The 23,202-nt window shown below is 41.8% G+C and overlaps 1 non-coding gene across 1 annotated transcript; it reads right to left on the bottom strand.

Moving 5' to 3' along the window:
* Positions 1–19,739: 19,739 nt before the first annotated feature.
* LOC136201755 (small nucleolar RNA R71) lies at positions 19,740–19,846 on the bottom strand. Its single transcript, XR_010674097.1, has one exon. It is a non-coding gene; the product is annotated as a small nucleolar RNA R71 (small nucleolar RNA).
* Positions 19,847–23,202: the final 3,356 nt, after the last annotated feature.

Raw genomic sequence — 23,202 nt, 5'->3', positions numbered from 1 at the left:
GCCATCTTACCTACGGTTCACGACCGAGGTAGCTTTTTAGCCATCTTACCTACGGTTCACGACCGAGGTAGCTTTTTAGCCATCTTACCTACGGTTCACGACCGAGGTAGCTTGTTAGCCATCTTGCCTACGGTCCACGACCGAGGTTGCTTTTGAGCCATTCTTACCCATAGTCAACGTACGCTAGATTCCGAGAGAAAAACATCCACCGACGGCCGATTCAGAGGCAAGGCGGGAAAGAATCGACAAACAACACCGGAACGCGCAGCGTGAAGGTCATGTATGCTCCCTCCTACTCTTTACGTGTCTTTTACTTTTATATGTTTTACATTGCATGTGTTACGTTAGTAAAAAACGTTTTCAAAACACACACATCACTGTCAAAATAGAAAAGTAGGGGCAACTGTAGACACCGAGTCGGAGGACCTGTGACGAAAACCTGAAAACAAGACGGTTGAAGCAATTGATTCCGGAAGTTTTGAAAAACAAAAAATATATAAAGAATAATAAGTACATAATAAAGAGGAAAGAGTTACGGCGGGTCGCTGTTGTTGATCGGATGGCTCGCGAATGCTTAGCGGCATGGTGCGAGTGCTTAGCGGCGGCCGGCGCGCGTTCGACGACAGTCGGACGCCCGCTCGACGACGCAAAGTGCGCGCTCGACATCCGTCGGACGCACGCATCCAACCACGAATGGCACGTGCTCGGCATCCGAGCGGTGCACGGGCCCGGCGGCGCGGAACGCACGCTCGTCGGCCACGAGGCGTGTGCGCCCGGCAGCGCGGAACGCACGTTCGGCGGCCACGACGCGTGGACGCCCGACGGCACGGAACGCGAGCTCGACGGCCGCGGGACGTGCGCGCCCGACGGCGCGAGACGCGCCCCGGCGGCCGTTGGACGAGCGCCCAACCACGTCGGGCGGACGCCCAACCTTGCGTTGGGCGGCCGCCCAACAATTGTTGGGCGATCGCCCAACAATGTTTGGCGGTAGCCCAACGGAGGGTTGGGCGGCCGCCTAACATGCCATGGGCGGCCGCCCAACCCCCTTGGGCGACGCCCGATTTTACTCGGGCGTCGCCCATTTTTCCGGGGATCCGTTTGCCTATAAAAGGCACGGATCCCCATGCATTTTAGGGGAGGGGGAGAATTTTTGGAGCCTTTCTCACTCTAAACATTTTTAGAGAGAGAAAGTGATTTTTTTTGAGAAAAATATTTTTTTTTCTCTCAAAAATTCTGAATTTCCCAAAGTTAAATTTTTACTAAAAAACACAAAAAACCGGAAAATCACAACTCGTGGAATCAATCGGCTTCGACTGTCAGATACCGAACTTGAGGTATTATCCGAGGACTAGACTCGTTTTATTTTATTTAATTTATTTCTTTTCCTTTATTTATTTTTATGTTATAATTTTATTTATTTTGTCATTTATTTATTTATCACGTTTTATTTAATTTTTCGTATTTATTTAATTCCCGTCTCGTGTTGAATAAAATTCGGTTTTGCTTTAAAATAAAAAACCTCGTTTTGATATCCCAATACGAACCGTGATCCGATAAAAAGGTAGTTCGGGTGTTAGAAACGTTGTAATTATAAGTTTTAATTTAAAAGAATTTCCGAATAATGTTTTAAAATAAAAACGTTGTTTTAGGAATTTCCGTTATTGACTATGATCCATTTTTGGTAGTTCGGAAATCCAAAACGATTGAATTAGACTTAATTTAAAGCTTTTGAATAAATCTGGAAACAATTGGAGTGCTGCTGTAATTTTCCGTTTCTGTCACTAATTGCTGTTTACCGACGGATTTTTCGTCGGTAAATCTGCCAAAACGTAAAAAATGCCATTTCAATCCATTTTTCTTAACTTTTAAGCTTTTAATCCTTAATATATATATGTATAGTTATGTAATATATATTTTCAAACCATTTTAGATATTTAGTGTATATAATTATTTAGGATGTTTGTATATCATTTTTTATTCAATTTTTTAAGCATAGGTATATGTATATATATATTCTCCTTTTTTATTCATTTGAGTTATATTAGATTCTATTTTAAAAGGTTATTTATTTGGGCATTTTGGGAACTAATTAGTAAGTATTAGTATATGGATATATGTTATTTTTGGTATTTAAAACTATATTAGTTATGTATATATATAGTTTTGGGATATTTGGGTTATGTTATTGTTTATTATATGAAACTATTTTGGATAAATGTTATTTTCTTATCTAATGAGATTTATTTACTATTTCCATCTCTTTAAAGTATAAATGTATTATATCTAGTATTTTCATATATGTATTATATAGTTTCTTTTTATTAACTTTTATTTTCATATTCTCTTTTTTATTTGAATGTATATATATATGCTTAAATTATTTTCTTTATTCTTTTGGACCATTTATGGGTCCATGTTTCAAATGGGCTTTATTTGGGAGTGAATCTTGGTTTAAATGGGTTTATTATTGTAATTATAATAGGTAAAGAGTCCTTTAAATAAAAGGAAAAAATAAATCACAAAAAGAGAGTTTTCAATTTAATTATTTAAACTAATGAATTTTTAGAGGTTCCTAATGTAAATAAATATAGTTGTTTTGTTAATATTTCAAATCGTTTTCAAAACACCACGTTTTAAAACCTTAATCCGTTCCAAAGGCGGATTAAGTGAACCTTGTAATTAAAATCATTTTCATTGTGAATAATCGAATATTTTGAACCATTTTCTCAAAAGAATTTGTACAAAATAAAATGGACTTGTATGTTTAAACACGTTTTCTTACTAAAGGTTTTTATCTCAAACGTTTTTAAACACTTGAGTCGTTCCAACGGCGATTCGAGTAAACTTCACCAATCGGGGTTTTAAAACGCACCTAAATCGTTCCAACGGCGATTAAGGTGCGAACCACGTAAATAAACTCGTTTTGGGGGGAAATAAGTTAGCATAGAATAAACACACAGCATGACATTTAAATAAAGTTGTAAATAAATCACTTCTTTCTTCCCCTTCTCTGTGTATGTATAATATAAATGGGTGATTCTTTACTAATGTGGCTTTTCAATAATATATGCTCAAAACGGTTTCCAAAAAGAGAAAGAAAAGGTTTCAAACGAATTTTAACTTAAAGAAGTATACGATTAGTCCGTTATCGCCTAACATGCTGAGTAGGAGGCCGGTGGTTCATAACCGAGCGATGTCGGGGTGCCTAGTAGCCTTTCTCCGGAAAGGAGCTAGCCTTCTCGGCTCGTACCTAAGTTTCCCGAACCCACACCGGTCTCCCGCAAGGGATCGGTGTTCATTTTCCCATTCGTGGGTGGCGACTCTTCCATATCTCCGAGCTCCGGTCCTGCCGAGCAGCTTGATTCCACGATTGGTTGCTTTCAGCGCCAATCACCGCTTACGTCGCCATGAGGTTGTCCACCCCCCGGTCCGCCCGGGAGATTAGGCCGCGGCACCTCGTCTAACAACTGCCGTGGACAGAAGATGCAAGAATCTCATTGGCCAACGACACTGAGCACGTACTGAGTGACAACGACAAGAAGCCGTTTCCCTCCAACGGTTATTCCGTAATTCGAAATTACTAGTGTCTCAAGTGTCACTATAAATAGGCCTCTCATTTGCTTCATTCGATGCAGATCTTCAATTAGCCGAAACGCTGTCCAAATTCATACTTGAAGTTCTGTGAGAAAAGCAAAGCAAAAACCTTACACCAATTTCCAAATTATTGTGTAAAAGTCTAGAGTGATTTTCAATCATCTAAAGTGTCTTAGCAATTGTTGTTTAGGACAAACACCTTATCATTTCTAGAAGAATAGAAAGGAGAGGCTGAGTACTCGGTTATAGTACTCAGCGGTAGATATAGGAGTGAGTAGAGGTATAGAGGAAGGTACTCTTGTATACTCAGCTTCTATTGTAAAAGGTTTCGTGCTCTACCTTTAAAGAGCTCAGTAGAGAATTCAAAAAGCTCGGAACGAGTTCTGGGGACTGGACGTAGGCGGAGAGGCCGAACCAGGATAAGTCTGCTGAGTAACTCATTTCTAACCTTAAACTCCTTTACATATATTGTTGCTATAAAAACTAACTAAGTAACAAACTCACGCTGAGTTGAGTGCACTAAGAAGCTGAGTTCAGGAATAGACTCTAAGTGCTATCTCCTGACTCAAGTAAAGAAGCAGACTTAGTCACAAGTTGACTAAGCTTGTGTCTTAGAATTACTTAGCGCCGCTGTGTAAACCTTTTCTTTAGAAAAGAAGTCAGCCTAAACGGACAAAATTTTAAATAGTTCCTATCCCCCCCTTGGAACTAAACTCGTCACGTTATAAAGGACCAACAAGTGGTATCAGAGCTTAACAGCTCACTAAGCAAGATATAACTATCTTGAGCTGATCCCCACTATGGCTGAGAACAGCACTCGTTCCCTCCCAGGAAATCAGACAACTCAGATTTTACCTGAGGGACTGTCCATTACTCGGCCTCCTCTGTTCTTCGGGTCTAACTATACCTTTTGGAAGAACAGAATGAAAAATTTCATTCAGGCAACAAATATGAGTGCATGGCTTTCTATAGTCCAAGGCCCATTTGTTCATGTTGAAACTATTGACGGTCAAACGGTTGTTAAAGCTGAGACTAAATGGACAGAGGATGATCTCAAGAAGCTACAAAATCATGCTTCGGATATAAACATGCTTCACTGTGCGTTAGATGCTGCAGAGTACAACAAAATTTCAGGTTGTGAGTCAGCGCAGGAGATCTGGAAGAAGCTGGAGGTCACCTACGAAGGAACCACCAAAGTGAAGGAGTCCAAGGTGAACCAGCACATGAGGTTGTACGAGCTTTTTGAAATGAATGATGATGAAGGAATCTCTGAGATGAACGCAAGGTTCACAAACATTATCAACGAGCTCAAGAGACTTGGCAAGATCTTTACTGAGGAAGAGCAAGTCAAGAAGATACTGAAGAGTCTTCCTAAAAGCTGGCAAGCCAAGAAAACTGCTGTTGAGGAAGCTCAAGACTTAACCACCTACAAGTATGATGAACTCATTAGCTCACTGCTGACCCATGAGATCTCAATGAAGAATTTCGAGGTGAAGGAGAAGTCTGAAGACAAGAAACAAAAGTCTCTTGTCATGAAAGCTGACTCCACTGATGGGAGCTCAACAGACGATGAAGAAATGGCAATGTTCACTAGAAAGATGAAAAGGCTGTTCAGAAAGAATGATAAATATTCCAAGAAGCCTTACAAGAAGTTTGATAAGTACAAAGCTGAGTCAAGCGACAGCAAGTACAAGAAGGACAGCTCAAAGCCCATTACATGCTTTGAATGTCATCAAACTGGCCATATCAAATCAAGTTGTCCTACCTTGAGGAAGGAAAGGAAGGACGGCAAGAAGGCAATGGTGGCACCCTGGAGTGATAGTGATGAGTCATCATCATCAGGAGACGATGCCACTGAGTCAGCAAAGATCTGCTTCATGGCAAATGAGCTTGCTGAGCCTTGTGTTTCTGAGCATGCTGACCCCTCCATTGCATCTGACGATGAGGAACACTCAACTGAGGTAATATCACTACCCTTGCTCAGAAATGAAATGGTTAATTCCCTGAGTGACCTCTACACACTTGTCAAAAAGTGTAACAAAAAGGTTAGAGCACTCAGCAGGCGATGTGACGAGATTGAGGAGGTCAAGCTGAGTGACCTTCGATATCTTCTCCAGGACAACTCAACTTTGCATAGTAATGTAGAAATTATGCAAAAGTTTGTCTCTGAGGTCCAATCAGATTCTAAGAAACTGAAAAAGGATGTCACATTTATTCAGAACCAACTTAAGGTTCCGAATAAAAGAAATATTCCTCTAAACACTCAGTACCGAAGTACTAGTCAGCAGAGATGGAATCCTCAGCGGAAGGTCAGCTGTGACTTCTGTGGGAAAAATGGACACACTATCTAAGTGTGTCGTCATAAAATGAAATATGATGCTTTACCTGTTGAACCTAACAAACAAGGACCCAAAAAGAATTGGGTACCTAAAAGCAACTAGCTATATTGCAGGTAAGCCTGAGGTGTGCTGAGAAGTCAAAGATGTGGTACATTGACAGCGCATGCTCGAGGCATATGACTGGTGATGAAACTAAGTTCATCACATTTGTGCGTAAACGAGGTGGAAGTGTAAGTTTTGGAGACAACAAAAAGGGTAAGATAGTAGGGTCAGGAACCGTTGGTGGTAATCCTACTATTGAGTCAGTCTCCCTAGTCAGCGGACTCAAATATAACTTACTCAGCGTAGCTCAGCTATGTGACAATGGGAGAAAAGTTATATTTGATAACACTGGATGTAAAATATTTGAGGGTAAAACAAATGAGTTGATTTTAACTGCCTCTCGTATTGATAATGTCTTTATGCTGAACTTAGAAAAGAAGTTTTCAAAAACTGTATGCTTAGTGTCAAAGGAAGAAAATTCCTGGCTATGGCACAGGAGACTTGGTCATGTAAGCATGGACCTCCTGGCCAAATTAGCAAGAAAGCAATTAGTTAAGGGACTGCCAGAACTTAAGTTTGAAAAAGATCAACTATGCCACGCTTGCCAAGCTGGAAAAAAAACCAAACAATCTTTTCATAGTAAAAACATTGTCTCAACTAAGCGTCCATTAGAGTTGCTACACTTGGATCTCTTCGGTCTAGTCCAGCCGCTGAGCTTGGATGGTAGAAGATTTTCCTTGGTCATTGTAGATGACATTTCTCGGTACACTTGGATCATCTTGCTGAGTAGCAAGGATGAAACCTTTGAGATGTTTTCAACTTTAGTAAGAAAACTTGAAAATGATAAAGACCTTAAGTTAGCTCACATCCGAAGTGATAATGGTGGAGAATTCAAGAACCAACAGTTTGTTGAATTCTGTGAAGCCAACGGCATTGACCATAATTTTTCTGCTCCTAGAACGCCTCAACAAAATGGGGTTGTTGAAAGGAAGAACAGAACCTTGGTTGAAATAGCCAGGACAATGCTGAGTGAGCATAGGCTTCCAAAGTACTTTTGGGGAGAAGCTGTCAACACAGCGTGCTACATACTTAATAGGGCTCTAGTTAGACCCAAATTAAAGAAGACCCCCTACGAACTTTGGAAAGGACGAAAGCCTAACATTGGATACTTTCGTGCCTTTGGTTGTAAATGTTTTATCTTAAATACCAAAGACAACCTAGCTAAGTTTGACTCAAAAGCTGATGAAGCTATCTTTTTAGGCTACTCAACAAACAGCAAAGCATACATAGTTTTCAATAAACGAACTCAGGTCTTAGAAGAGTCAGTACACGTTGAGTTTGATGAAACTAACCCTGCAGGAAGAAACATGCAGCTGACTGAGGATGATCCCCACTCAGCTCCCGCTGACCAAGAAACAGCCGCTGAGTCATTGCCTCAAGGGCTGACCAAAGGTAAAAGCGAAACTCAAATTGTTTTCACTAACCAATCTACACCTGCAGAGACTGTTGAAACACAACCAGCGCAAGACATCATTCTACCAAAAGAGATCAGAATACCAAGAGGACACTCAAAGAGTTCCATTCTTGATACCGCTGAGAACACCCTGATGACAAGGAATCAACTCAGGAGATACCTCAGCAACGTAGCATTCGTCTCAATTCAGGAACCAAAGAACTTCGCTGAGGCTGAGTATGATGAGTTCTGGATGAATGCAATGCAAGAAGAACTTGATCAGTTCAAGAGAAATGAAGTATGGGACTTAGTGCCAAAACCAAAGAGTCAGAAGACCATAGGAACAAGATGGGTCTTCCGCAACAAACTGGATGAACAAGGGAACGTGGTCAGAAACAAAGCAAGACTTGTAGCTTGGGGCTACAGTCAGCAAGAAGGTATTGACTACGGTGAGACCTTCACCCCAGTGGCAAGGCTAGAGGCTATAAGAATTTTATGTGCTTATGTAAGTTATATGAACTTTAAACTATTTCAAATGGATGTTAAGAGTGCATTCCTTAATGGAGTTATAAACGAGGAAGTCTATGTTAATCAGCCTCCAGGGTTTGAGGATCCCAAGTTCCCAAACCACGTTTGTAAACTCAAAAAGGCTCTGTATGGTCTCAAGCAAGCACCACGTGCTTGGTATGAGAGGCTGACCAGTTTCCTGCTGACTAGAAATTATGTCAGAGGTAAATCTGATACAACCTTAATCATTAAGAGAAAGGGTAAAGATACCCTATTGGCTCAGATATATGTTGATGACATTATTTTTGGTGCCACTAACGAGTCAATGTGTAAGGAATTTAGTAAGCAGATGCAGACTGAGTTTGAAATGTCAATGATGGGAGAACTCACCTTCTTCCTTGGACTTCAAATCAAACAAGGGAAAAATGGCATCTTCATCAGTTAAACTAAGTATGCTAAGGAGATATTGAAGAAGTATGAACTTGAAAATTGCAAGCCAATATCTACCCCTATGGGCACTGACACTGTCCTCTGCGCTGACGAAAGTGGTAAGTCAGTAGACATTAGATTGTACCGAGGTATGATTGGTTCTCTACTTTACTTAACTTCTAGTAGGCTGGACATTCAGTTCTCAGTATGTTATTGTGCTAAATATCAATCTAACCCTAAGGAATCTCATTACATAGCTGTAAAAAGAATCCTTAGATATTTGCAAGGCTCAGTGAATGCAGGTTTGTGGTATCCCAATACTCATGATTTTACACTCCTTGGATACACTGACGCTGACTACGGACGAGACAAGCATGAACGAAAAAGCACCTCGGGAGGATGCCACTTCCTTGGAAGCTGTCTTGTGTCCTCGTTCAATAAGAAGCAGGCGTCAGTAGCCCTGTCAACCACTAAAGCTGAGTACATTGCTGATGGAAGCTGTGTTGCTCAAGTCCTATGGATTAAGCAACAGCTTGAAGATTATGGCGTTCAGACTAAAAAAATTGAAGTAAAATGTGACAACAAGAGTGCTATTGACTTATCAAAGAACCCAATCTAGCACAGTAGGATGAAGCATGTCATCATAAGACATCACTTCATCAGAGATCATGTACTCAAGAAAGAGATCAAGCTGACCTATGTCCCAACGGATGAGCAGCTTGTTGATATCTTCACAAAGCCACTGGCTCGTGAGCAATTCAACATACTTAGAGAAGTCATTGGTATGTTTAATCCTCTTCAATAAATTCCAAGTATAATATGTGATATGTGCATGCTGAGTGAATTACCATACTGAATATTTTATGTTGTCACATGCTAAGTAGATATACATGCTGGGTGTTTATCTTAAACTGAGCCATTAAGCATACGAATTACTTCTTTGCGTAACACTGACTTCTCAGAACCTTAAACGTTTGGAATTCTTAACACTGAGTAAACATCCGTTGCAAAACTTAATGCAAAACACGCGAATTAAATAGCCACCTAGGATGACGTAAGCACAATAATTAGAAAATACACGCGCCGAATGTGTCATAAATGCCAGAATATTTGTCGATTGAGTATCTCGAGGTCAAACGGCCACCTCAACGCGTAGGATCAATTCGACACCTCTATAAATAGTGGATGATTTCCCACTTTTATCTCTTTACGCTTAGAAATTTCTGGTATTCTCATATTCTCCCTAAAATCTCCCAACCTTCTCAAACTTCTCTAAGAATCATGACGAAAGATTCTCAAAATGTCTCCGGTGCCATTAATCGCTCCGATGAAAATCCTTCATCTCCTGCCCAACGTAAGGTCACTACGCCGAGCAAGCAAACCAAAGCTGACCAAGCTGCCTCCTCAAAAGGAAAACAACAGAAGGATAAGGCAAAGAAGCCTGTGGAACGCACCTACACTCCAGTTTATGAGGGTGTGAGGGGGTATAAGGTAGACCATTCCAGATGGTTCTCACGGGGTTTTGTGGAAGCTGAGCAACCCTTTTGTGACTGGAAAAAGAACAACAGCTGGACCGAGCTGTTCTCTGTTCGTGAAGAAACCTACCCAGAGTTAGTTAAAGAGTTCTACGCTAACCTAAAAGTCACGGATGATGACCGGGACTACATGGTTACCAAGGTTAAAGGGAAGGACATCTTCATCAACCCTACTTACCTGGCCTCGCTACTTAAGCTAAAAAACGAAGGAGCAATTCTTCGTAAATCTGGTGACCAAGACAAAACCAACTACTCCACTGAGTTCTGTAAACCTCCTGGTCATATAGGAGAAATTTCGAGTACCTCCATGGGTCGGAATCAGAAGATGGCCCACTACATACTGACCAATTTTCTCTACCCCAAAATCAACTGCACCAACTCAGCAACAAACTTTGAGCAGTGCTTTATCTGGCACATGCTGACCTATACGCCGATAAACATGCCTGTCTTCATAATCGGTGGATTCCAAAGAAGTACCGGAACCCTTAGGCTGGGCTCCATCATCACTAAAATCCTTAAGGATCACAGGATGGGCTTAGTTGAGGAAATCCACGCAATAGGGACAGAGATCACTACTGCGGCACTGTTTGGTCTATTCTACGATCAACCTATTGTGCCCAAGAAAGGGAAAGGGGCCGCTGTCCAAGAAGCTGAGGGGACGGTGACTCGAAAGGGAAGGACAGAAAGAAAGAGGAAAGCTGTGCAAAGCACCTCCAAAGAAGTTGTCTCTGCTCCAAAGAAGCTTAAATTTGTATCCAGAGGAACTAAGCCTCAACCTCAACCAGGTCAGGATGGACCTAGGTCAGCTGAGAAAAGACCAAGGCAAGTTGAGCCTGAGGTAGAAGAAAGAGAGGATATTGATGAGCAACCATTCAGAAAGAAGAAGAAGATCTCTTCTGAATTAAGTCCTATCGATGCCCTTCCAACTGACGTTGTCATTCCTCCTAACTCACATTATGTACAAAGTCAAGACATTGACACTGAACAACAGTCAGAAGAAGAGGAAGAACAAGACCAATTGGGTGGTCAGTTTGAAGAAGAGGAAGAACTGGGTGGTCAGTTCGATGATAATGTAACAGTGGAGGATGAGCATGATGAGCCATCAGACGTTGACCAACATGGCACAATCTACACTGAGGAGATTGAAGAAGAAGACGCTGAGCCAACAGCAAATCATCCCGATGTTCAAAGGGAAACTTCACCTACTGACTCTATTGAGTCCATTCCTGATGACCCTACTCCTCCAAAGCTAAAGAGACTAAGAAGACTTAAGAAGAAGGCATATCGAGCCCCCGTCATTGACCTCATAGGTGACTCACCGCTGAGGGATAAGATCACTGACCTAACAGAAGTACACCTTAAGTTCTTCTCTAATCCTCCTGAGTCTCAACCAAAGCACCAAGAAAATCAAGCCTCTGTTTCTCAGCCGAAGGAACATGCCGACTTATCTGCTTCCTTGAACGAAGAAGATCCCAAGCAAGTGCTCGAAGTTCCTGCTCCTCATCATGTTGAGCATTCTAAGGAAATACCTGCTCAGGTGAACACTGAACTTCCTCAACCTCCAACATCTAGTCAGCTTCAGCCTGACTCTGAGCAAGTAACACATTCTTCCGATCATCCTCTTCCACAAATTCAAGTGCAAAATACAATCCAGTCAGTGTCAACTGGAAATGTGAATTCAAGACCAGCCGTTGATCATGCTGGCACTTCCAATATTGAGCAGAACCAAACACCGCCTCCATTCGGTTCTACTCCTCTTCCGGCATCTGGGCCAAATAATGAAGAATCCTTCAGCTATCTTACTGCCTCTGAGTCTGGTCGAAGAACCATTGACTCAGCTCAAGCCCTTCTCCAGGACCTTCATCAAACAAACGCCGATGCCGCTGGGTCTATTAATGTTAAGCCCACTCAGCTTTCGTCTATCACTCAGCTTCTTACTGAGATCAAAGGTCTGAAGGATCTTCTGAGTGTCATGACTTCATTACAATCTCAACAACCCAGGCAGGACTCTATAACGAAGCTGGCCGAACTCCAGCTGACCATGGTAAATCATATGAACTCTCTACAGGGTCAACTTCATCAATTGTCAGCTGCGAACACAATGTATGCAACTTCTGCCGAAGTTCATCAACTCTTCAACCAGCTTCACACTGAGCAGGAGAAAACCAATCACCAACTCTCTTCCTCCTCCCAATGCTCCATTGAGCAAATTAGTGAGGCTGTGCGTCTGCTAAACTTAAGCAAGGAAGAGATGGAAACTGACCAGCTCAAAACCAACGAAATCCTGAAGTACTGTCGAGTCACTTTCAACCACGTGCGCCATACAAATGCTCAGCGTCAGTATTTTGATTCGTCTTTGCTAAAGATGTTTCATCAAGCTTTTGCAATGCTCACTGACAGCATACACTAGGTTGGAAAGTCTCAAGCATATGTTCTGAGTATGCTGAGTGCTGCAGCTATCAGTATTCCACGTCCTATTCTGGATGATGGTGTTCCAATTTTCGACGACATAAATACAAGCACACGAAAACTAAAGGCATTCTCTAAACGCCTAACTCAAGCTGCCATTGAAGACACCTTCATTCCTCCTCCTGTTGATGGTGGCAAAACGGGGGAGAAAGAACAAGCACAAAGAACTCAGCAATCAGAGGAAGCTTCAGGAAGTCAGCAAAAATACAAGGGAAAGGGTAAAGCTAAAGAGCATGAAGCCCAACTTAACTACAAGAAGAAATAGCTTGACTAGGATTGACTAGATTCAATAGCTTGACTAGGATTGACTAGATTCAATTTTGTTAAAACTTATAGTCTTTCCCTTATGCATTTTTTTTGTGCTGACCTGAATACAAAACTATGCATCTGTCTTTTCAACACTGACCAATCTTATGTGATGCTTACTTATGTTTTGTATTGAATAGTTAAACGCATCTTCACTAAATCAATTGTGCTATTTGTCTACATTGCTTTATGATTGTATGCTGTGTTGATCAATATGTTGACCTCTTTTATATGTCTTCTTAAACACATTGAACAAAGAAATACTCAGCGCTCTCTGATATCCAAATCTTCCGCATAAACTGAGTTAAATAGAATATGTTCCATGAGTTGACCAAATTCTGAAAACTGACCTTAGACTTACTTGATTAAACCTTGAAATATTTAAAGTAAAACTAAGTCAGTAGTTCAACCCTTACGGGGGAGTACACTGAGTAATATAAGGTCAACTATCATGGGGGAGCTCAACACTGAGTTCTTGACTGAATATTTTTGCCAACATCAAAATGGGGGAGTTAGTTGAAACACCTTTCCACATGATTTTGATTTGACAAAATTATTTATGTAATTGATAAAAAAAATATTCTAACACATTAAATTTAAATGCTTTGATTTATTCATACTAATGTGTTTGTTCAATGTTGAGTTTATTGGTATACAAGACATTAAGATATAAAGCCTATAAGTGGAAGTCAAGCCCAAGTCAACATATCAAGACATCACGGCCCAAGATACAAAACACGGTCATTTTGCACAAAGCACAAGCCCAGCATGAAGAAGGATCGAGAAGTCTTCTCTCAATTGCTTCAAGATGAAGCTGCTAAGTGTGTCGACAAGAAGTACAAGGCAGCGGCAGACAAGAACCAACTTGTAGACAAAGTATTTCTACTTTGGGTAAAGTTCAGAAGGCATAAGAAGCTGTCTTGAAGACTTTGCCAAAAATGTCGAAACATTCTGTTTGCCAGACGAAAAGCTGTCGAGCACTCCCGTGGACAGAAGATGCAAGAATCTCATTGGCCAACGACAATGAGCATGTACTGAGTGACAACGACAGGAAGTCGTTTCCCTCCAATGGTTATTTCGTAATTCGAAATTACCGGTGTCTCAAGTGTCACTATAAATAGGCCTCTCATTTGCTTCATTCGATGCAGATCTTCAATTAGCCGAAACGCTGTCCAAATTCATACTTGAAGTTCTGTGAGAAAAGCAAAGCAAAAACCTTACACCAATTTCCAAATTATTGTGTAAAAGTCTAGAGTGATTTTCAATCATCTAAAGTGTCTTAGCAATTGTTGTTTAGGACAAACATCTTATCATTTCTAGAAGAATAGAAAGGAGAGGCTGAGTACTCGGTTATAGTACTCAGCGGTAGATATAGGAGTGAGTAGAGGTATAGAGGAAGGTACTCTTGTATACTCAGCTTCTATTGTAAAAGGTTTCATGCTCTACCTTTAAAGAGCTCAGTGGAGAATTCAAAAAGCTCGGAACGAGTTCCGGGGACTGGACGTAGGCGGAGAGGCCGAACCAGGATAAGTCTGCTGAGTAACTCATTTCTAACCTTAAACTCCTTTACATATATTGCTTGCTATAAAAACTGACTAAGTAACAAACTCACGCTGAGTTGAGTGCACTAAGAAGTTGAGTTCAGGAATAGACTCTAAGTGCTATCTCCTGACTCAAGTAAAGAAGCAGACTTAGTCACAAGTTGACTAAGCTTGTGTCTTAGAATTACTTAGCGCCGCTGTGTAAACCTTTTCTTTAGAAAAGAAGTCAGCCTAAACGGACAAAATTTTAAATAGTTCCTATCCCCCCCCCCCCCCTTGGAACTAAATTGTCACGTTATAAGGGACCAACAATTTCTTCCGGGGACGAAGCTCGATTGGCACGAGAGGATGAGCTTAGGCATAATTTTCTTCAGTCTGTTCGAGATTACTTTGGTGATGATTTTATAAGCCACTGAACAAAGGCTAATTGGCCGGAGATCACCAAAGGTCTCATGCCTCTCCTTCTTCGGGATAAGAACAATGAGGGTTCTATTCAGCTCATGGAAAAAAATCCCCCTCCCTAAACGCCCTTCTCACCATCTCGCAAATGTTAGGAGCTACCGATTCCCAGTGGTGTTGATAGAAACCAGCATGGAGGCCGTCCACCCCTGGAGGCTTCCAAGGCTGCATAGAAAAAAGCGCCTCCTTAATCTTGAGGTCGAGGGGTATAGCCTGCAAAGCACAGAAATCATCATTAGAAAGACACGGGAAACCCGTGGAGGTGCTACAGTGGGCAGGGTTGAAGCGGTCCTCCCTAGAGAAGAGGTTTGAATAGAAATCAGTTGCAGCTGCCCGGAGAATCGTATCATTCATACACCACTCCTGCCCTGGAGTTTAAGCCCGTTTATCTGATTGCATCACCGACGACCCAAGGTAGCTGAATGGAAGAATGACGTGTTCCTATCTCCGTCCTGAATCCAGTTGCATCTAGCCTTTTGAAACCATAGAGACTCCTCTTGACTAAGGGTACTTTCAAGATCCGCGAGGAGGGAGATCTCAAGCTTTTGAAGGGAGGAGGATGGGTGCCTTTCGAGAGCCCGTTGGACACCATAAATGCGACTTAAAAGCTTCCTTTTTCGGTAGAAAATGTTCCCAAAGGCGTTTCTATTCCACTCCTGCAGCTTGGAGGAGACCCCCTGAATGTTTGATAAGAGACTATTACTGGTTCCCCAGGAGGAGAGAAAGGTTATGTCATAGTCCGGATGCTCAAGCCAAGCGTTGAGAAAACGGAAAGGCCGCGCACCGCCCCTCGCAGCAACATTAGTAGTGGTAATGAGAAGGGGGCAATGATCCGACTTTATACGGGCGAGGTGCTGAATCACCGTATTGGGAAAAGAAGAGTGTCAATCTGAGTTTCCAAGTGCCCGATCAAGGCGAGCAAACAGCAGCCCCCGCCTCCAGGTAAAACGGGCACTAAAGAAGCCTAAATCCTGAAGGCCAGAAATGTTTAAGAAATCCAAAAAAGCTTGGCAACCTCCGTTCCTTGAAGCCGCTCCCCTTTTCATGTCCGAAAGATGGAGAGTAGCATTAAAATCACCGGCAACCAGCCAGGGGCCAGTCACCGTACAGGAGACACTATGGAGGCCGGTCCAAAGATTCCGACGAATGGAGCGGTTTGGGCTGCCATAGACTACCGTGAAGAAAGTTACAAACTGAGCATTACAAGAAACCTCCAAGTGCACAAATTGCCAATTATTGCGGAGAATTGTGATACTAATGGGATTACTCCAAAGGATCCATATGCCCCCCGAGAAACCTCTAGCTTCAATTCGGTGAGAGTAATCATAATTAATCTTCTTAATGATTTTTTCAGCCCCCTTTCCACTAGTCTTAGGCTCGAGAAGGACAATAACAGTGGGATTGTGTTCCGCAAGGAAAACCTTTAATGCACGGTAAAAACGGGGATTAACTACCCCTTGAGTATTCCAAATAAAAGGCTTAAAATCCATAAAAACAATCAGATAAGGATGGACTAGGGACTCCCTCAACAAATCAGCTTTCGACATTTGGGTGTCCACTAGCACCATTCCCATTCTCCAACGGCTAAGGCCTTTTGGGCCAAAATTGAGGGCCTGAGGTTGGATTCCTTTTTTTGACACTAAGTTTCCTGTAGAAGGTTTTAGGGAGCTGCGGTCCTTTCCATTTGCTCCGTAAATCTGGCCCACAGGTTTCGGCTTGAAAGTTCTCTTTCCCACGGATCACCTCTCTCCTAGAGCATTCCCCCATATAACTAGGGCCTTTTGGGTCAGGCGGATCCTGAAAGATAATAACCGAATGTTTTGAAGGGTCAAGGCCCAAAGGTTGCCCAGGTAATTCAGTAAGTGGCTCTCTTGGCTGGGTCCCCTTCATTCCAGCTAGTTGAAGCTCTGTTTTACGTGAGATAGCAGTTTTGATTGGAGGAGACAAAGGTATCATAGGTTTTGGACTATTCCTCCCGCCACCTTTTCCCACCAGAAAAGTTTTACCTGCAGCTCCAACGTTTGACCCATGCAGCGACGTGTTAGCATTTAATGCACTATACCATAAAACCCCTAATGCAACCAAATTTGAATTTGTTGCTGAAAATTGATGCATTAAATGAGTTTATTTTGTTGTATTTCAATAATGTTGCATTTTTGTTGCAATAATCTTCAAATTCGCAAAATTATAAAAAAAAATTATGCAACAAAAATATTAATTGTTGCTTGACATGTTGCTTTTAAGCAAGTTAATCCAACAATTTGTTTAAATTGTTACAAAAAATAAGGTAAAACCGAGAAAGCAACAAAATTATAATTGTTGCATTGACATTTAAGTGATCCAATGCAACAAAAATAAAGAAAAACTAACAAATATATAATGTTGCAATTAAAATAATTTATTATTTTATTAATATATATAAATATTAACTTTTGAGAACAATTATATATATATTAATTTTTGGAAGCAATTATATAATATTAAATATTAATCTTTTTATTAATATATAAACTTGTAAAAGAAATTTTCTAATTTTTATTAGACCTTAGCATGGGCCGGGCTCGGGCTAGACCTGTCGAGCTTTTAATAAAGCCTGACAAGCCCAAGTCCAGTCCAACCCGTAAGAAATTTAATCGGGCTCGGGCTTGGACTGGGCTCGGGCCTAAGATATGAATCCCAATCCCTTATATATAAAAAAAATTCGACATTACCAGCTACCCATTTCCCTTATATTAAAAAAAATTTGATATACATACATGGGACTCAAAAACCCATACTCTTCTAATTGTAAGAAATGAGCATTACCACTTCGCCACCCTACTGTTATTGTTTACATATAAACCGTAATTATTATATTATATTAATTTCCTTTATATAAAATAAAACCCTAAAATTACAGCCACCACATCGTTTGTTGATAGCTCCCATGTATATGAGGATTTTAGGATCATTTGGGGTCGTTTTTGCCTTATTTCTGCTTAACCACATACCAATCTGTTATCTTTTAGCTAGAAGTAATGATTTCCGTTACTTACGGCATTCTCTGTATTTTCAGGTGCTTTTTAGGACGTTTTGAGCATTTCAGGACATTTCAAGGGCCACCAGATCAACTGCTGGAAGCAAGGACCAAAACAGATGCGTCCAAGAGGGGTTCGTGGACTTTCTAGCACCTGTCTCGTCGAGACAGTGCCTGTCTCGACGAGACAGGCCCGCGACTCGCCGAGACACTGTTAGTCTCGACGAGACGAGGCAGCCCGGCGGTTTCCAGAAGAGGCCATCGCGTGGTGTCTCGACGAGATGACCAGTGTCTCGTCGAGACACCAACTTGTCTCGCCGAGACACGTCAGGTCTCGACGAGACGAGACGCTAGGATCATTTTCCCAGCGCCTTCTCACCTCTAGGGCGCGAATTTTGGCCAAAATAATGCCCAAAATACCCCCGAAGCACCTGCTGCTATAAATAGAACATGATGCCTCCTTTGTGAGGGTTACTTCTTCTTTTTATTTTTCTCTAGCGGCATTGTTAAATTTTTCTTCTTCTTCTTTCTTGCTTTGAGAGGAATGGAGAGTTTTAAAGATTGTAGTTGGTGATTTGAAGATTGGGAAGGAGAGTTCTCTCGATATTTGTAATCAGAATCAGACAAATCGGGTTTTAGATTTCTAAACTCATAACTCTGTCTTTTACTTTTCGCTTCTTAAGTCAATATGCTTCATATTGATGCTTTATGTTTCTACAAGTTGTTTAGTTTGACCATGAACTAACCCCCATCCAATCTGGGATGGGGATGGAATTGATTGTGTGACCTAGAATGGTAGAGATTTGGGTTTATGGGAGTTATTCCCGATTGATCAGATTATTCGAGCTTAATGCCTCAAATTTGTCAGACTTAGGAGTGGATGTTAGAATGAGAATCGATGATAATCAACTAACCTGAAATTAAGAACAACAAGCTCTTCGAAGTTAACAAGTTTAGGATGGTGGATAGGTGATCCCTGACAAAGGAATCGCTTATCCGGAACCGGAATGATCTGACCTCGCTAGAGACCACTAGGAGTGTGGATTTGTGGCTGGGCTACGGCTCTAGCCTTGATCACTATTGAACCTTACCTTTTGCATGACCTAGGATTTGCAATAACCAAGGTTGAGCGAAAGGACCACTTAAGATTGACAGACTTGAAGTGGTAAATTCTGTGATTACCGTCAATTATCATTAGGATATAAACCTGAATCCCGTAAGCCATACTAGGGAGCCAATCAAGGGGAACCCTCATCCCGGATTGCTTCATCAATTATACTATTTCCTCTCACAGTAAGTTTTTTTTATGTTAAGTTTTAAAACAGTTTGTTCATTAATTCCCAGACATTTACACAACATCCTAAACAATTGCTAGTCTTTGTTAGCTGAATAATTAATTGTGACAACTAGTCCTTGTGGTTCGATCTCGTGCTTAAGCACTGTACTACTTGTTGAGATAGGATTCACTTCTCCTGTTTATCGCTATACACTTTAGCAGCACCAAGTTTTTGGCGCCGTTGCCGGGGACTAATTTTGTTTACAATTACTTCATTCATCTCGAAGCTTAAACAATTGTTTGGGATTTTTCCAACCGAGGACTGATAATCAGTCGTACTCTTATCTGATTTCATAAGCTGAAACTGTTCTTGCAGGTGCTGAGTTGAGAAAACAATGGCCGAAGATATGTCCGTGATGGAGCTGCTTAAGGCGAGACGGTCAACAAGCACCTCCGGTATCCTAGAGCCGTCAATAACAGTAGCATCATTCGAAATCAGACCAGCGATGATCCAGATGATCCAGAGCTCGGGGCAGTTCAAGGGGGATTACTACGAAGATCCCAATTCACACCTTGACAAATTCGTAGAATATTGCAGCACTTTCAAGTGCGAGGGAGTGACATCTGAGCAAATCTACCAGAAGTTATTCAGATTTTCATTAAAAGAAGAAGCTGCAGAATGGTTACATTTACTGGAGCCAGGCTCTCTCACCGGCTGGGATAATACAGTATCAGCTTTCCTAGCAAAGTATTTCCCCCCATCAAAGACTGCCCAGTTCAAAAGCGAAATTGCATCATTTAAGCAGTCCGAGAGTGAGAACCTGCATCTAGCTTGGGAGAGATTCCAGAGATTGTTGAGAAGGTGCCCCCACCATGATTACCAGTGGTACCAGCTTGTTGATATGTTCTACTCGGGAATATCTCCTATCAACCGCGCTTTTCTAGATACAGTGGCAGAAGGGAATCTGTTCAACAAAACCGCACTACATGCTTATAATCTGGTGAAAGAATTGGCCGAACGGAGTGCATGTTGGCAAGATGCAAAGCCGCCTCAGAGCAGGGCCACTACATCAGAGGAGTGCAGTGGGGTGTGGCAAAAATCCAACCCTCAGATAACAACACTCGCAGAAAAGGTAGCTCTGCTGGGAAGTCTTTTGAGCTCACCAGGGGCAGTAGCGAGCTGTGAGGTTTGCAGCGGAGGGCACAATAGTGTGGCATGTCCAGTGGTGCTCGAACAGATCATCTATTCAAGGCAGGACGAGCAGAGGAGGTCTAGTTCTACATTCAACCTGGAGAGAGACATGGACGCCCTAAGAGAAAGTGTGAGCACAGTAGAGAGAAGATTGGCAAACAATGAAGCATTCTATCAAAGACTTCAGAAGCAAGTGAGTAAGATGGCAGAAGAGGAAGCACGGGCAATCACGCTCAGGAGTGGAACACAGGTCAAAGGACCAACGTTCATGCCTCCACATGACGAAGGGTTAGACCCAGTCACTGGTAATGTCTCATCAGACCCATCTCCGTCCCAAGTAAGTATTTCTGATCAGATTCCGATAACTGACACTTCTGAACAACCGACACAGGTAACATTACCTTACCCTACTGCTAGAAGAGCTAAATTAGATAAGGATTATTCAAAGATGCTTGATGTGTTTAAGAAAATAGAGATTAATCTCCCGTTCCTAGAACTTATTGAGAATATGCCTGTGTATGGAAAGTTTTTGAAAGAATTAATCTCTAAAAAGAAAAGAATAGGAGATCATGAAACCGTAATGCTGAGCCAGGAATGCTCTGCGATGCTCACAAACCCACTCCCCAAAAAATCTAAGGACCCTGGTAGTTTCAGCATACCTTGTACAATAGGAAAAGTGCATTTTAAACGTGTCTTGTGTGATCTAGGGGCAAGCATTAACTTAATGCCTTTATCTGTTTACAGGAAATTGGGAATGGGAGATCCAAAACCAACATCAGTCACCATACAGCTGGCGGACAGATCGATAAGACGACCAGTGGGAGTGGTAGAAGACCTTTTGGTGAAGGTAGACCAGTTCATTTTTCCAGCTGACTTCGTGATAATGGACATAGAGGAGGACGATCAGGTGCCGATCTTATTAGGGAGACCTTTTCTCGCGACAGGACGGACTCTGATTGACGTCGAAGGAGGAAAATTAATTCTTCGTTTACAGAACGAAGAAGTGGAATTCAACATTCTGAAATCTATGAAATTTCCCATCGATGACGAATGTTGTAATTTCTTAAGCCTTACTGACACTTTGGTTGAGAGCACTTTTCAGGAGAACGAGGTAAAGAATCTGAGCATCGAACTAGAGAAGGAAGAACTGTCAGATGAAGAGGTTGGGGACAGCAGTAAAGAAGAATGTAATTGGGCCCGACACGATGAACTCTTAGAGAGGGAAACCAAAACAAGGCCTAAAACTTCAATCGAAGAACCACCAACACTCGATCTAAAACCTTTGCCTGCACATTTGAAATATGTATTCTTAGCACCACCTGTACACTTACCCGTAATTATTTCTGCAAAACTGATAGGTCATGAGGAAGATTGTTTGGTGGAGGTGCTGAGGAAGCATAAGGAGGCCTTTGGGTGGCAAATGTCTGACATAAAAGGGATCAGCCCGTCACTTTGCGAACATCGGATCTATATGGAAGATAGAGTGAAGCCGACTGCTCAACCGCAGAGGAGGCTTAACCCAAAAATGAAGGAGGTGGTTAAGGCTGATGTGATTAAGCTGCTTGATGCAGGGATGATCTTTCCAATCTCCGACAGCCAGTGGGTGAGTCCCGTGCATATGGTGCCAAAGAAGGGAGGCACAACAGTGACGCTGAACGAAAAAAATGAGTTGATCCCGGTGCGAAAAACGACAGGGTGGCGAATGTGCGTTGATTTCAGGAAATTGAACGATGCTACCCGAAAGGACCATTTCCCCCTTCCGTTCATCGATCAAATGCTTGAACGCATGGCAGGTAATTTCTTTTTCTGTTGTGTGGATGGGTATTCGGGCTACATGCAAATCTTGGTGGATCCTGATGATCAGGAAAAGACCACTTTCACATGCACTTTTGGGACTTTTGCATATAGACGGATGCCCTTTGGGCTATGCAATGCACCTGCTACGTTTCAGAGGTGCATGACAGCTATATTTTCTGACATGATAGAAAATTTCATGGAGGTTTTTATGGATGATTTTTCTATTTTTGGAACAACCTTTGATAGCTGTTTGCATAACCTAGATTTAATGTTGCAAAGATGTGAAGAGACTGATCTAGTTCTAAACTGGGAAAAATGTCAGTTTATAGTCACCGAATGTATTGTTTTACGCCATAAGGTGTCGCGAAAAGGTATTGAGGTAGACCCTGCTAAAATTGAGGTCATTGAAAAACTGCCCCCTCCCTCCAACGTCAAAGCAGTAAGGAGTTTTTTAGGCCACGCTGGTTTTTACAGACGTTTCATAAAAGATTTTTCGAAAATTTCCAAGCCTATGACCCAATTACTAATGAAGGATGCCAATTTCGTTTTCACACCCGAATGCCTAGAGTCTTTTAATACATTGAAGAGTAAATTAACCAAAGCTCCCATTATGGTTAGCCCCAATTGGGACTTACCCTTCGAATTAATGTGTGATGCCAGCGACACAGCCGTAGGGGCATGCTTAGGGCAGAGAGTGGACAAAATTTGCCAACCAATTTCTTATGCTAGTAAAACCCTTAATGATGCCCAAGTAAATTATACAACCACGGAGAGGGAATTATTAGCTGTGATTTTTGCCCTCGAGAAATTTCGTTCATATTTAGTGTTGTCCAAAGTCATTGTTTACACTGATCATGCCGCATTGAGGTATTTGTTTTCTAAGCAGGATGCGAAACCGAGGCTCCTTAGGTGGATCTTGTTGCTGCAGGAGTTTGACTTGGAGATACGAGATAAGAAGGGAGTGGAGAACGTGGTTGCTGATCATCTCTCCCGAGTGGAAAAGGAGGAAGAGAATGAGGAAACGACTGCAGACATCCAAGAAAAGTTCCCCGATGACACCTGCTGGCAATACAACACGTACCTTGGTTCGCTGATTTTGCTAACTTCCTGGTAGGAAAGGTGGTCCCACCCGAGTTTTCCTACCAACAGCGGAAAAAATTCCTGCATGATGTGAAACAATATTTTTGGGATGACCCCTATTTGTTCAAAGTCTGTGGTGACAATATTATTCGCCGATGTATACCAGA

This window comes from Euphorbia lathyris, chromosome 7, assembly GCF_963576675.1.
Source record: "Euphorbia lathyris chromosome 7, ddEupLath1.1, whole genome shotgun sequence".
Taxonomy (NCBI): Eukaryota; Viridiplantae; Streptophyta; class Magnoliopsida; order Malpighiales; family Euphorbiaceae; genus Euphorbia; species Euphorbia lathyris.
This window is presented reverse-complemented; position numbering and strand designations above follow the sequence as displayed.